This window comes from Pithys albifrons, chromosome 4 (assembly GCF_047495875.1).
Source record: "Pithys albifrons albifrons isolate INPA30051 chromosome 4, PitAlb_v1, whole genome shotgun sequence".
Classification (NCBI taxonomy): Eukaryota; Metazoa; Chordata; class Aves; order Passeriformes; family Thamnophilidae; genus Pithys; species Pithys albifrons.
Genome location: NC_092461.1, coordinates 99,386,439 through 99,401,738, shown reverse-complemented (window position 1 = coordinate 99,401,738; position 15,300 = coordinate 99,386,439).

Below are 15,300 nucleotides of genomic sequence, written 5' to 3'. Positions count from 1 at the left end.
AAGTGAAGAATATGAAATTAAGACTAGAGTGACCCTTGTAGAGCCTTCACAGAGACACTGCCATAAGCTTGTCACTCTCAAGAAATCCCATTGCACAGCAGAAACACCAGACTTTAATTGAGGTGTCCTCACTTATGGCAGAAGTTCAGTACTGTGTTTCTTCTTTGTTGTGCTGTTCCCCACTTGGGAAACCATGATCTGGAAACTTTGTATAGATAATGTAGCCTTGACTTCATGTTGTCTGAATCAGTTCAGAGTTTACAGTGGAAAAAAATCCACCTTTTCAACCAAGCAGGAGATGGCAAATTTTGCAAGAGGAATTGTGTTTCCACTGTTAACAGTGACATTGCTTCTGAACACCGCAGGTCAAAGGGTTCCTTTCCCATTCTGACAGGAACTATGTCACTGATTTGAAGAGCAATTTATATTATTAGTGAACTGACTTTGTTATTCAGATTTTAATTTCAAGTTTTAATATATCATTCCAAAATGCACTCTGCAGCTTTTCACCTCACAGATCAGTTTGCTAGGAAAGATTTCTCTGCAGAACATTTAGATTCCTAGTACAGGATTTACTTATGCAAATTACTTGGATGAAGTAGTATGTAAGTCACACAGACTAGTAGGATCTATGTGTCAGAAATTATCTTCAAAACATTATTCCTGTAGTAATTAAAGGCTACTATAGCAACATTTATTATTCAACATATATTTTTTTTGACAGGGACCCCTATGTTAATTCCATCTGGCTTTCATTTTTCATTTTAAAATTTGAAATGTTCTCTCCCTGTGTGTCTCACCATCAAAAACAATATACAGAAACTTGCTTATGTAATTCTGATGGTGATAGTATATCAGCAACAATAAAATCTGGTTTATTTACACCTAGCAGCAATTTTTTCATGCTGCAGAATGGTGACTAGTTACATTTATCAGAGTCCTCTCAATGCTGCTAAATGGTGTCAAAGACCTCATTCATTCATGAGTGGTAGAAGTATGATATCCAGCTCTGTAAGGATTTTTAAATTCCCATTTTTTTCCCAAATGCCTCAACACTCTCAGCTGTAGTTTGTACCCACCACTGCAGTGTCTTCAACTCTCTTCTGCTTCCTCTGATATTTGCCAGGGGAGTGGCCACGTGTGTTATGACCAGGTGTGTTGCTTACTCTGTTCCTATGCAACCTATGTAGCTGCTTTCTTCCTCTCACAATGGATAAAAATCTTTGTTAAAACTTTTTATCTCACCATGGATATAAAGCTTAATTATGTCTTTCAACCAGACAGGCTCACTCCCTCCCTCCCTCCCTCCACTCACTCCACTCCCTCCCTCCCTCCACTCACTCCCTCCCTCACTCACTCCCCTCCCTCCCTCTCTCCACTCCCTCCCTCCCTCCCCTCACTCCCTCCCTCCCTCCCCTCACTCCCCTCCCTCCCTCCCCTTACTCCCCTCCCTCCCTCCCCTTACTCCCCTCCCTCCCTCCCCTTACTCCCCTCCCTCACTCCCTCACCCACTCCCCTCACTTGCTCCACTCACTCACTTTAGGCTACAAGCTGGGTGTTGTCTCTTTGTCCTCACACAAATGTCTCAGCTGTGGTAATTCCCTTCCAGGGAAGTATCAAGACAATTCACACGCAGCCTGAAGATACCCATTTCTGCTGATAGACCAAGGTGGCTCCACCTGTGCTTACATGACACCTTAGAAGGTGTCAAAGACTCCTGAAATGTCCTGTGATCTACTTAGTGCCTTAGTCTAGTTGACAAGATGGTGATTCATCAAAGGTTGGATTTGATTGTCTTGGAGGTCTTTTTCAACCTTAATGATTCTATGATTCTGTAATCAGTAATAATTAATTGCAGTCAACAAGTAGTTTCAAAAAAATAACAAGACAGGTGACTATTATTTTCTGCTTCTATAAGTCAATATTTATTCTTTCAGCCTTCTATCTCGCAAGGGAAGTTTTTTTAACTAGATATTTGATTTAAGTTCAAAGTTGTTTTAATTACCACAACAGACGTACTTGCATGACCTCAGTAGTATTGTAAAGGACTATGTTTTATTAGCATCCAGCTTGGCTCAGTTCTAAGTGGCTGGTCAGATCAGGCAATCTCTAAAGGTCTGTAAGTCTACAGGTCTGTAATGCTATTCATCTTCTGGAAAGTCAACGAGAAGGATAAGACAAATATTACTTTGTGTAAGAGTGGAGGTCTGAGATTTAGACTGTAGAGAAAAATAGACCCATTGAAATTCCCTGAGAAATAATTTAGAGTTTTGAAAACTGTTATTTTATTTGTGGAAAACTAAGCTTGGAGTATATCTGGGCTGTTCTGAGGTCAAAAGAAATTAAAGAGAGATGGCAACCTTTGAGGAATTGAAAGCAAGTTATTCGAATGAGTGAGGACAAGTGCAGAAGACCAGCACTGGTAAATCATAAGCTTCTAGTTTAACCTGACTGAAACAGTATTAAAAATAAAACAGCAAACAATAAAATATAAACAACTTCTAGTACAAATTTAAAAAGTCTCAACCAAACATAAAATAGTAATATAGTTGTTTACAAAGACAGAATCAGAAAGGTTAGACTATAAAACGTGATGCAACTTGCGAGAATATACCAAGGAATACAAGACATTGTATTGCAATGAACATATATCGCTGTGCATTGCCAGCAAAGAGCCAATGGGCTGCAGTTGTGCCAGGAGAGGTTTGAGTTGGATATTAGAAAAAGGTTCATCATCCAAGGGGTAGTTTGGCACCAGAGAACTGGTCAAGCCTGACAGAGTTTAAGAAGAGTTTGGATGATACTCTCAGGTGCATAACATGACGTTTGGGGATTCTCCTGTACAGGGCCAGAAGTTGATTTCGATAATCCTCGTGGGTCCCTTCTAGCTCAGCACATTCTGTGATTCTGTGAAAAATATTTTCTAGGAAAATATATATACATAACTTAGTGGAAGCAATTAGTTTTCTTTTCATCATTGATGTCCAAAAAGAACAGCTGTGTTTAGCAGCTAGTATACCTAAAACTGCTAAAATGAGAGGGAGTCTCAGTGTAGACTAGGAGAAAAATACAATATAAAACTTGAAAAGTATTAATTCAGTCACATTTTCAGCTTGACTAATAGCAGTAGTTATTTTTGGAAAGTCAAGGAAATGAAATGCCAGCAGATAAAAACATGTAGATGCATTGCTCATGTTAAATTAAAAAAAATAACATAAAAGACGAAAGACAGAGAGAAAATTCAAGGAATTACAAAAATACGCTTTTAAATTACAATTTCTTGACATATAATAAAACAGTGAAACCATTTGTAAGCACCTGCAAAGTAATAACTCCCAACATGGATTTGACAAGAACATTTTGTTACAAGTTAAAAAGCTTTGTGGAGAGGGAAAAAAGGAGCAAGTAGCACAGATCTTGACCTTAAGTAGTGCTTCTGAAAGTGTCTCAGGGGACTTTCTTTAAGAAAGGACATTTTCTATTGATTGCCATTATGGCACAGATGCAACTCTTGTTGGAAAATGACATTTCCAGAAGGTTAATAGGCTTTGTTATCAAAAGAGGAGGCCATGTCAAACTCGTTCTCTAAGAAAACCAGCAATCTGGACATGTATTATTCTTTATTAACTGCCAGGGTAAAATATAAGTGAAATATAAAATATATTTACTAAATTTGAAGTTGAAGCAAACTTAGAAAGAGTGGGGGTGTGTGGGGGAGAACAACATTAGAATTCAAAGTGATTAGAATAGTTTGGGAAATGGCCAAAATGGTGATTAATTTAAGAGAGACAAGTGCAAAGTGCTTCATGCAGGAATAATTATCTGCACGGATGCAGAAATGGAAGAGCTGGAAAAACAGTTATTTACAAAAACATCAGGAAGTTAAAATGTCACAAGGAGGAGAATGAATGTTGACAATATTGAAAGAGCCACAAACACTGTATTAGGGAAAAAAACTAAACAGAAAGATACACTGCAAGAAAATGGAAATAAAACTACTATGAAAAAGAGATGTATGTGCAGCCTTTCCACGGATACTCTCTCCCTTCAGAAAGCCCCAGAAAGTCTCCCCTTTGCACCAGAAAGTCTCCCCTTTGCAGCAATTTCTTCACACCCTGACTTGGCTGTGCATGGGAACTATACATAGCACAGAGCAAAACACACAGTCTTTTATTTGGCTCAGGGTTAGGAAGGCTTTCCTGCAAACACTGTGGCAAGTTCTGTGCACTGCCCTTTGAGATTAGAGATTTGGACATTCCTTGGAAACATGAAAGGGAAGGATGCGTTCTATCCTCCACATCTGAGATAGCTAAAATGTGAAATAATCCATTTCTGTTGTAACAAAATCAGTTCAAGTAAAATATTAGAAAAAGAAATATTAGTGAAACACTGAAAATGCTTGGGGAAAGGGCAGTGGCATCTCCATCATAAGTCACCTTAAAAACAGGTTAGAAAAGCATCTATATGTTGTGATGCTGCCTCACCAGAATGGAAGCGGGGAGTAATGCAGTCCAGTCACAATTTTTCATATAATTTGCTGGAACTTGCTAGCACTTGTTTTGAAGCATAAACTAAAATGTTTGGGTTGTTAAGTTTTTTAAAAGAATTTTTGCTGTCATGAGGAGTAGTTCTCAGCTTTTTTTTTTTTTTTTTTGGTCTTTTCTATCAGGTAGAAATATTGGTGTAACATAAAAGGATTTTTCTCCAACACAGGTTTGCATTATAACCCTTAGTTTATCTCTAGACTCTCCTTTGAGATTCTGCACAACTTCAATAGAGTCACATAATTTTTAAATTAAGGCAAAATGTTTTAAGACCTTATGTTTCAGAAGTAGGGACCTTCTGCAGGTTTCTTACTGATTTTTTTCCCATCTCTGCCTAGATAATTTAGATACTACATTGTCTTTTTATTTATAGAATCCTAAAGCCATTGAAAAAATTATTCATTTGCAAAGTGTCAGTGTTTGGAACGATCTTGTTATGGATGAAATTTTTGAAAATATGTTACTGCTGTTTTCTTGTGTTTGGATGCCATACTCTAACCCTCTCTTCTTTTAATGTAATTTCTGAATATAACAGAAAACTTTTTACACTAATGCCCATTTTATTCTTATAATTCAAAAATTTTATACGTTTATATTTTATTGAGAAATTGGATTTTATGAATATATAGATAAATGATGATTTAAAACACCTTTGCCAGAATTAACTTTGTCATTATATAACTCATAATTGGAAAGAACATTTACTTCTAATAAAAATATAGTGATAGAGAAATAAAAATGTGTAGAAAATTAACACATACTGTTACAGATCATCTGAAATGAGTACAGTTTCATAGAGATTATAAAACACTGAAGTTGTGTCTGGTAGTTATAAAAAGACTAATTTCTATTTCCTCTGGTCTAGTCCACAAGGTGCCTATAACATATGAATTTCTAATGACATGATGGAGCTTTCTTTCTTTCTTTCTTTCTTTCTTTCTTTCTTTCTTTCTTTCTTTCTTTCTTTCTTTCTTTCTTTCTTTCTTTCTTTCTTTCTTTCTTTCTTTCTTTCTTTCTTTCTTTCTTTCTTTCTTTCTTCCTTCCTTCCTTCCTTCCTTCCTTCCTTCCTTCCTTCCTTCCTTCCTTCCTTCCTTCCTTCCTTCCTTCCTTCCTTCCTTCCTTCCTTCCTTCCTTCCTTTCTTTCTTTCTTTCTTTCTTTCTTTCTTTCTTTCTTTCTTTCTTTCTTTCTTTCTTTCTTTCTTTCTTTCTTTCTTTCTTTCTTTCTTTCTTTCTTTCTTTCTTTCTTTCTTTCTTTCTTTCTTTCTTTCTTTCTTTCTTTCTTTCTTTCTTTCTTTCTTTCTTTCTTTCTCTCTCTCTTTCTTTCTTTCTTTCTTTCTCTCGTTATTTATTTATTTATTTAGTTAGTTAGTTAGTTAGTTAGTTAGTCATTTAGTCATTTGAAATTTCTTTTTCTTCTACTGAAAATATATATTGGACCAGAAATGCAGGGTTGCAAGGCAGACTCGTTCTCCCAAGCACTCTTATTTTCAATTAAATGTTAATGGAGATAAGTTTGAGTACTAATCTGTCACAGAATCTTTAATCTTGCATGTCTGTTACTTTCATCTCGCTGAAGATGCCACTGTGCACAAAAAAGACACTAAGTCTCCAACAGAAAACACAGATGCATCTATATGCATAATTTTTTTGCTAATTTAAAAAAAAATAGCAAACCCAAACCCCAGCCACAACCATGTAAATATAAATTAAATATTCTGGTATTGTATTATATTACACAAACCCTTCTATTTTTATTTTTCAATTCATATAATAATAAGCTGTTTTAGTCACAACACCCATCCAACTATTCCTAGGCCAAGAAAATGGGATGCTACCATCAATTCATGCATTGTATAGCAACAAAGCTCTAGAATCATTTATTCATTGACTTCTGAATAGAAATTTTGCACAATCATTCACTTGTGGGGGCAAAATGGCACATGATGTTTTAAATTGTAACTCACACAGTTCCAGAGGAGCCACAACTCTGTCACCTTCTGGCTGGCATTTCTTTTGAGTGTTCACTTTATGCCCTCATTCCTCTGCAATGTTTTTTGTGTTAGGAAATTCTTAGTGTCATATATAAGCTGAAATTCTGTATCAGTCCTCCTAGTTAGAGGGAAAAGGTTTGACAGGACCAGTCAACTGTTGTGAACCAACAAATTGTTACCAAACTGGTGTCACAGCAAGAAGTTTCACTAATTAGGCAATGACACTTTCTTTGAGAAACTTATCTACCAAGGGGCTGCTGGGACTCATCTATCAGAGGAGAGGAGGAGCATCTTCAGCCATAGTCTTGCCAAAATGGTGAAGAAGACTTCAAACTAAAGTTGCCCAGGAAGGGGAGACTCAGTCCATCGCAATCCTACCAGTTAGATGCCAGGGCCAGTAAAAGATACCCAGAGACTGGAAAGGGATCACAGGTCATCAGGAGTGCACCTGAATGGCAACACAAAGGAATTCCAGCCACCCTTTCCAGTTAGTCACTTCATTGGGGCCCCACTTAACTGAGTCTATGCAAACACAAGTAGCAAGGGAATAAGACAAGTTAGAGATGTGTGCACAACTGCAGGACTATGCTCTTACTGATATCACAGACGTGGTGGAATGGCTCCTATGACTGGAGTGCTGGAAGGGAAGGATAGAGGCTTTTCAGGAAGGACAGGTAGGGGAGATGAGGAGACAGTGTTGCCTTCTTGTCAATGTTCAGTTGGAGTGCATGGAGCTCTGCTTGAGGATGGATGAGGAGCTTATGAGCCAGGAGGAAAGGGACGACAGGGACAGCTGACATTATAGTGGGGATCTGCTACAGGCCACCTGACAAGTAATACTGAGTAGATAAAACCCTCTACAGAGATGGAGGAGCTGCCTTACATTCAGAAACCCAGGTCTTCACAGGGGCATTCAGGTGCTTGGATATCTGTTGGAGGGACAACACAGCAAGGCATTCCATAAATCTCCTAGATTATTTGAGGATAAATTGCTTCTCTAAGTGATGGACAAGCTAACAAGAAGAGATGCTATGGTGAGGAGCATAGTCTCATCAACAAGGAGGAGCCGGTGGAGAATGTGAAGCTCAAGGGTAGCCTGGCTTGCAGTGGAACTGAAATGGTGGAGCTGAAGATTCTTGGGGAAGCAAGAAGGGTGCACAGTAAGCTCATTACTCTCTACCTCAGGAGAGCAGACTTTGGCTTCTTCAAGATCTATTTGGTAGGGTAAAATTGAGTAAAGCCCTTGACATGGCTGTCATGTTTAATTCTAAAATTAGCTTTCCTAACTTGATCCCTGACTGCTCAGACAGTCTCTCTGTATTTCACTAATTCTACTTGTCCTTACTTTCACTCTCTGTAGGCTTTGGTTTTATGTTTGAGTTTGTCCAGGAGCAATTTGTTTACCCATGTAGGCCTCCTGGTCTTTTTGCCTGTCTTCCTCTTTGCTGAAATTCTGAGGTTGGACATATGACCAACCGTGACTTTCTCCAGGTGTTACAAGATTCCTAGAACTTATGGCTATTGCTATCATTTTCTAAGCACTAGATGGCAACTAGGAATCCCTTTCTTTTACACCATGTTCAGGTAGCACTGCATAAAACTGAGGAAATTAATATGAATGAAGAATTAGATTCCATTACATTTGGCATGTTGCATGAGTAACTGAGGAAAGATGTGGCTGAAATAATGAAAAAAGGGACTGAATTCAGTTGCTGGTCTGTGCTAGTGAGGGATACACTGACTAATGATTCACTTAATGATCTTCGCAGTAGACTAACAGTCTAAGTAATTGATTCTAACTCTAAACCAATGTCATCTGCAATTCTGCAACTTAACCGAGTCTGCCTAGGCAGCTGAGAGGGCAAGGTTTGGTTTGGTTTGTTTGTTTGTTTGGTTTTGGTTGGTTGGTTTGTTGGTTTTTTAATAAAAATGGAAGAAATCCAGTCTTTCCTGTGCTGTAAATAAGTAACTGAAATAGACCATTACTTACTTTGACAGATGACTGTTATAAATACAGACTCAACAGAAACAAGGGCATTGTCTGGAGTAAATTCCTACTACAGCTAAAAATGTTATCAGGAAGTAGGAAAAATTAAGATTTAGGACCTTTAATAGTATACCATTTTGTTTTCTCTCTCTTTTTTCTTTTTTCTTTAATTTCCCACACATTTTCTTACATAAGCATTTCTGTCAATGTGCCCTTCTTTTTTTTTTCCTGCCATTTTTACCATTTTTATTAATGTACTTAATTATTTCACTCAAAAGATGTCACTTAATTCCCCTCATCTTTCTCAACTCCTCAATACTAAAGTTTATTTGCTTATTATTAATATTTTATCTTTAGACATTCTCACAACACTCTGTCTTAAATTACACATTTTTATGAATGTCACATTCTGTGATGCATTGAATTTTTCCTCTGCACCTGGTTACCTTTGGTCCTGTGCCCTGGTTTCTATGTTGCTCATTTTATTTCACAGCTTGTTCCAACCTCACATACTCTCCTCTTAGTGCTTCTTTCACACTCTTTCTTTTCCACCCTTCCACCTCTCCTAGTCCCTTAATTTTGGTGTTTTGTTTTACTTTGTTGTTTTTTTTTTTAGATACCATTCCAATTTTCAATCATAAACTTCAGGGAAATTATGCATTTAACAATTTGGGTTTAAAGTTTCAACAGACTAAAAAACTTTTGGAGAATGCTGTCAGATTTCTCTCTCCCCTTTTCATTACAATTTGAAGCCAATGGCAAATTTCCTGAGGGGGAATAGTCTCTAATGTACAGCTTGTATGCTTGTGTGTTGTCTGCATATGTCTTGCCAAGTCCACTTTACTGATTTCATAAAAGGGTAGAATCGTAGAATCATGGTTGGAAACCCCCATGACACCACCATCATCATACACCATCATACACCACCTTGTCAACTAGAGCACAGCACTAAGTACCATGTCCAGTCATTTCTTGAACACCTCCAAGGATGGTGGAATCCGCCACCTCTATTCAATAGCTTAACCATCCTTTCAGTGAAGAAATTCTTCCTGATGTCCAGCCTAAACCTGTCCTGGTACAGCTTGAGGCTGTGTTCTCTTCTCCTGTTGCAAGTTGTTCAGAAGAAGAGGCCAATCCCCACGTGGCCACAACTTCCTTTCAGGTAGTTGTAGAGAGTAATAAGGTCCCCTCTGAGCCTCCTTATTTTCCTCTTGTATTGAGGGGCTCAGAACTGAACAAAGGACTTGAGGTGCAGCCTCACCAGTGCTGAGCACAGAGGGACAATCACTGCCCTGGTCCTGCTGGCTGCACTATTTCTGATACAGGCCAGGATGGCCTTCTTGACCACCCAGGCACACTGCTGGCTCATGTCCAGCTCGTGGTTGACCAGCAACTCCATGTCCTTTCCTGCTGGGCCACTTTCCAGACACCCTGCCCCCAGCCTGTGGCTCTGTCTGGGGTTGTTGTGACCCAAATGCAGGACCCAAGACTTTGCTTTTTTGAACCTCATACACTTGGCCTTGGCCCGTCTATCCTTGCTGTTCAGATCTCTCTGCAGAACTTTCCTACACTCCAGCAGACCAACAGTCCTGTCCAACTTGGTGTCATCTGCAAACTTACTGAGGGTAGGCTTGGTTCCTAAATATCTTCAAAAGATATTTAACAGGACTGGCCTCAAAAAGAGCCCTGGACAACACCATTGCTGACCAGCAATCAACCAGGTGTAACTCCATTCACCACTACTCTGTGCTAGGCAATCCAGTCAGTTTTTGACCCAGCCAAGGAAAACCTAGAATAAAAAGAAGGAAACCAGAAGGATCCTTCATGCAAAAGTGCCTTAACAGAGCAGTATATATATCTGAATGAAAGAGATGATGTGCAAAAATGTAACAGTCTGAGTGATTTCAAACAGATCTCTTATTTTTATAAAGAATATGGAATAACATATTGTGCTACTAAAACTTACAGAAAAGCTCTCTGTTCCTGAATTCATATGTGTGTAAGAATTAAACAAAGGTACTCATTCTGTAGGGTTCATGTGTGTAACTTAAAATGAAAATGTAATGTTACAATCATTTATAATACTTATCTTCAAAGGAATTGCAGTGCTTGGTATCATTAAAAGTTTTTTTAACCTAACATGCTGGATTTGATATTTATATATGTCTACTTATCAGTATATATGACTTAGTAAAGGGAATAATTTGGTTAAGCTGTTTCAAGTTGTTCTGATGAACGATTGGTATGGGAGTAACTTTTATCTGTTCTTAAAGATACCACTTTGATTTATCACTAACTGAAGTGGGCATATGCACACGCAGTGAAGAAAATTAATTTCTTTTTGACAAGGACATGTAGAACAAATTAAAGCATAAGAAAAACAGGCATATTTTGAAATATATCGTTAAGTATCCTTCATGAAATCTAATTTCAAACATTCTTCTCAACCAATTAAAAACAAATTATGCAGTTACATATTGATGCACAGATTATAGATTTGTGGATTGTGAATTTGGCAGCAGCTCAGTAGCTATTCTCCTTTCACTGTGAAAGTGTAGCCAGTGCTGCAGAAAAGATTTGGACTCAAGTGAAAAATATTCCGGTTTAATGAGGTTGTGCTTGTCTAATGAAAGACGCTTCAACATTAATACAAATAACTTCACATTCAACTACTTTGTTTGGTGATTAGAATCTATAGCTCTAATTGATTGTGCAGGACAGTTACCCTTCATTAACATTAGCCTGCACATTCCTCTGATATCCAGCATAAATGAAAACTACAAGAGCTGCTGTTTCTTATCATCTTGCCTACAGAGTCTAAATTAGAATGGGTTGTGTTACTTAATGGCTTGCACTAAACCATCAACAGTCCTCTTTCTCAGAGCTCAGTGTATTTTCCACAAAGCTTTGGATAATTTGGTTTATCATTTCTGCTTGGATTTTGGATATGCCAGAAATTTATTCTGAATTTAATTCTTAAGCAGCAGACATACTCTAGATTAAAATGAGGAGAAAAGTAGAAAAATATAGTCATCTAAAGGACTGAAGGGAGAATGCATTTAATTTTTTGTTTTCTCCAACTGGTCAACATCTTACTTACAACGGTAAATCTATGTAGCATTCTGTTTCCCAGTCATTGAGAAAAACAGGAGTTTTGGAATGGAAAACCTATGCTATTACAAATACAGATTTGTGTTCAGTTTTTTTTTTTTCAAATAAAAAGGAGGGCATCCTGCTGGAAAAGATAGATTTTTTGGAAAAAAACCCCAACACAACTAAAACAAGTGTTGTCAATTTGTTCCATTCAAGTTATAGAACAGATTGTTTGAATTCTTATCAGCTTTTTATACTCTAAATCTTTTAAACAAAAAATATTTGTACCAATGCAAACCCAGTAATTTATTGTAAAAATTAAAGTCTCATCTGCATGATAAAAGAACAAGTATTAGTTTGGCATCAGAGATAATAGCAATTCCAGGTAAAATTATGTAGAGTTATAAAGATGTGTACATGAACTTTTTAGTGAATTTATCTTTTCTCTGTTTTCATTCCTCTTCCACTCAAGTGAGAGCCATTAGTCTGTGGAAGCTTATTTAGCATCTGGACACAAGCTGGTGAGTCATGAGACCTCTTTGTGTTAGCCTAATGCAATGCCTGTGTCCTGATACAAGCAATATCAGAAAAACACCAAGACTAAACAAAACAGTAAAGCAAACCAAGCAACAAAACTCGCACAGAGTTGTTGGGCTATGAAGCTATAGGTGAAACATTTTTTTTCTTTAAATTTTAAGTCAACATCTGCTTCACTGCACAGTGAGCTTTAAATTTGCCTATTCTCTACCCTGGATATTCCAAGCACTGTCTGAACTTTAAACTGACCATATTGGTCACCATAGTGGAGATTGGATGAATGTTTCATCACTTTGTAGAAACTGTGATGTATACCTTGCTTCAGTGGCAGAAGAAAACTGAATGAGTCAGCAGTGCCCTGGCAGTCAGGAGGGCCAGCTGTGTCCTGGGAGGCATCAGGCAAAGCATCGCCAGCTGGTCAAGGGAAGGGATTGTCCCGGTCTGCTCTGTATTAGGATGGCCTCACCTTGGATATTATGTGCAGTTTTGGGGACCACAACATAGGAAAGATATCAAGCTCTTAGAGAGTGTTGAAAGGAGGACAATGAAGATGATGAAATGCCTTGAGGGGAAGATGTGTAGGAGGAGTGTCTGAGATCGCTTGGTGTGCTCAGCCTGGAGAAGACTGAGGGAGACCTCACTGCAGTCTACTACATCCTTGTGAGGGGAAGCAGAGTGGCAGGCACTCATCTCTTCTCTGTGGTGACCAGTGACATGATTCAAGAGAATGGCCTGAAGTTGTGTCAGGGGAGGTTTAGATTGTATATTAGAAAGAGGTTCTTCAGCAGAGAGTGGTTGGACGCTGGAACAGGCTCCCCAGGGAAGTGGTCACAGCACCAAGTCTGACAGAGTTCAAGAAGTTTTTGGATGATACTCTCAGGCACATGATGTGACTCTGGGGGATGGTCCTGTGCAGGGCTGAGGGTTGTGCTCAATGATCATTGTGGGACCCTTCCAACTCAGCATATTCCTTGATTCTGTAAGTGGGTATATGGATGAAGGGAGAGCAGTAAGTATATTTTCTCTTTACTTTAGCTGGGCTTTTGACACTCTCTCCCACAGTTATTTTTTTTTTTAATCTTAATTTTTCCCTGTAGCGACTGGTTAGCTGGACAATAAGAGGGGTAAAACATGAGATAGATGATTTGGCTAAGGGTGCACTGGTAAATGGAATGGCACTCAGCTGATGGTGGTGACACATGGAGTACAAACATGATCTGTCCAGTTTAACGGATTTGTCAGGGATTTGGAGGAAGTTACAGAGGACACAATTATCAGAGTTGCAGGTGACAAATGCACAATTCTGCCCTGTAGGGAACCAGTGCAAGGACACTTGTCTGGTGCTTGTCTGTTTGGGAGCAACACTGCTGGAAGGAACCTGGGGGCCTTGACCAATAGAAGCTGAGTATGAGCCAGTAGTTTTTCCCTGTACAACAGCTCCCTCCATAGCATTCCCAGGGATACAGCCAGGACAGAGATTAATTCGGCTGGCTAGAGCATGGTGCTAATAACACATGTTATTAGCATGGTTTGATCATGGTCAAAGGTTTGATCCCTGTACAGGCCATTCACTTGGAGTTGGACTTGATGATCCTTGTAGGTCCCTTTCAACTCAGAATAATCTGTGTTTCTGTGAGATGGATTTTCCCTCTCTGCTTTGCACCGGTGAGATACCATCTAGATACTGCAACCAGCCTTTCCATCCCCACCCCCACACATCCCAGGAAAGGCATTGAGAAACTGAAACAGAGCAACCTCAAACTGGTCAGAGTTGAAGTTTTCCTGGTAGAAGAGGCTGAGGGGCTGGGACTTGTTCAAGCTGAAGAAATGTTGGTTCCAGGATGAACATAACAGCTGCATCTTAATACCTGTAAGGAGTGAATCAGAGACAAACTCAGGCTCTTTACAGTAGTACATGATGGGACAAGGATAGGCAGCATCACAAGATGAAACAGGTAAATTTTCAACTGCATATAAGGGAAAACTTTTTCTCCTCAAGGACATCAAGCAGTAAAATAAGTTTTATGACTTCAGCAAGGCCTTTGACACTGTCTCGCATAACATGCTCCTGGAAAACCTGGCAGCCCATGGCTTGGACAGGGGCATGCTCTGCTGGATTAGGAACTGGTTGGATGGCAGGGCCCAGAGAGTGCTGGTGAATGGGGCTGAATCCAGATGGTAGCTGGTCACCAGTGGTGTCTCCCATGGGTCAGTATTTGGTCCAGTTTTTGTAACATCTTTATTAGTGATTTAAATGAGGGGATTGGGTCCATCATCAGCAAATTTGCTGATGACACCAAGTTGAGAGGGAGTGTCGACCTGCTGGAAGGCAGGAGGGCTCTGCAGAGGGACCTGAATAGGCTGTAGAGATGGGCTGATTCCAATGGGATGAGGTTTAACAAGGCCAAGTGCAGGTCCTGCACTTTGGCCACAACAAACCCCTGCAGTGCTACAGGCTGGGCACAGAGTGGGTGGAGAGCAGCCAGGCACAGAGGGACCTGAGAGTCTGGATTGACAGGAAGCTGAACATGAACCAGCAGCGTGCCCAGGTGGCCAAGAGGGCCAGTGGCATCCTGGCCTGTATCAAGAATAGTGTGGCCAGCAAGATGAGGGAAGTGACCCTTCCCATGTACTCAGCACTGGTGAGGCCACACCTTGAGTATTGTGTTCAGTTCTGGGCCCATCACTTCAGGAAAGATACTGACTTGGTGGAGCAGTTCCAGAGAAGAGCAACGAGGCTGACGAATGGACTTGAGCAAAAGTCCTATAAGGAGAGACTGAGGGATGGTTTAGTCTGGAGCAGAGGAGGCTCAGGGGTGACCTCATCACTGTCTTCTTCTACCTGAAAGGAGGTTGTAGTCAGGTGGGGGCTAATCTCTTCTCCAAGGCAACCAGCAGTAGAACAAGAGAGGATGGGCTTAAGCTCTGCCAGGGGATGTTTAAGTCAGATATTAGAAGGAAATTCTTTACAGAGAGAGTAATCATGCATTGGAATGGCCTGCCCAGAGAGATAGTGGATTCACTGTCTCTGGAGGTTTTTAAGACGAGACTGGATGTGGCACTTAGAGCCCTGATCTAGTAATCACAGTGGTGTTGGATCAAGCATTGGACTTAATCTTGGATGTCTCTTCCAACCCGGTTGATTCTG